Below are 1179 nucleotides of genomic sequence, written 5' to 3' on the forward strand. Positions count from 1 at the left end.
TGAGTCTTGGGGTACTGGCAGAGCTGTGGCTCGAATTCCCAGAGTTCCAGGTGGTGGGACTCACCGCTCTGGCAGGGTGCTTTTGGAGACATGTGTTGTGGAGGCCGAATGTCTGCACCAACCAAAACCTGGCACTGTTGGCATTGTAGAGTGAACACAACCCAAAAATGATATGCCATCTGTTCTGCCCTGGCTGCCTCAGCCCTACCAGCACTGGTCATGTCTAAAGGTCATCGTATTGAGGAAGTTCCTGAACTTCCTTTGGTAATCGAAGATAAAGTTGAAGGCTACAAGAAGACCAAGGAAGCTGTTTTGCTCCTTAAGAAACTTAAAGCCTGGAATGATATCAAAAAGGTCTATGCCTCTCAGTGAATGAGAGCTGGCAAAGGCAAAATGAGAAACCGTCGCCGTATCAAGCACAGGGGGCCGTGCATCATCTATAATGAGAATAATGGTATCATCAAGGCCTTCAGAAACATCCCTGGAATTACTCTGCTTAATGTAAGCAAACTGAACACTTTGAAGCTTGCTCCTGGTGGGCATGTGGGACGTTTCTGCATCTGGACTGAGAGTGCTTTCTGGAAGTTAGATGAATTGTATGGCACTTGGTGTAAAGCCGCTTCCCTCAAGAGTAATTACAATCTTCCCATGCACAAGATGATTAATACAGATCTTAGCAGAATCTTGAAAAGCCCAGAGATCCAAAGAGCCCTTCAAGCACCACGCAAGAAGATTCATCGCAGAGTCCTAAAGAAGAACCCACTGAAAAATCTGAGAATCATGTTGAAGCTAAACCCATATGCAAAGACCATGCACCGGAATACCACTCTTCGCCAGGCCAGGAATCACAAGCTCTGGGTGGATAAGGCAGCTGCTGCAGCAGCAGCGCTAGAAGCCAAATCAGATGAGAAGGCGGCGGTTGCAGGCAAGAAGCCTGTGGTAGGTAAGAAAGGAAAGAAGGCTGCTGTTGGTGTTAAGAAGCAGAAGAAGCCTCTAGTGGGAAAAAAGGCAGCAGCTACCGAGAAACCAGCCCCTGAAAAGAAGCCTGCAGAAAAGAAACCTACTACAGAGGAAAAGAAGCCTGCTGCATAAACTCTTAAATTTGATTATTCCATAAGGGTCACATCATTTTGGACAGCTTCTTTTGAAAAAATACCTGATCATACAGGCAGTGAGAAA

General features: G+C 46.4%; 1 pseudogene across 1 annotated transcript in view; it reads left to right on the forward strand.

The window, feature by feature from the left end:
- LOC111540843 overlaps window positions 1-1179 on the forward strand; it is a 64036-nt pseudogene extending 62857 nt beyond the window's left edge. Inside the window, exon 2 of the transcript XR_002731102.2 lies at window positions 5-1179. The product of XR_002731102.2 is annotated as a 60S ribosomal protein L4 pseudogene (transcript). The remainder of the gene's footprint in view (window positions 1-4) is intronic.

The sequence above is a fragment of the Piliocolobus tephrosceles genome, chromosome 13 (genome assembly GCF_002776525.5).
Source record: "Piliocolobus tephrosceles isolate RC106 chromosome 13, ASM277652v3, whole genome shotgun sequence".
NCBI classification, from domain to species: Eukaryota; Metazoa; Chordata; class Mammalia; order Primates; family Cercopithecidae; genus Piliocolobus; species Piliocolobus tephrosceles.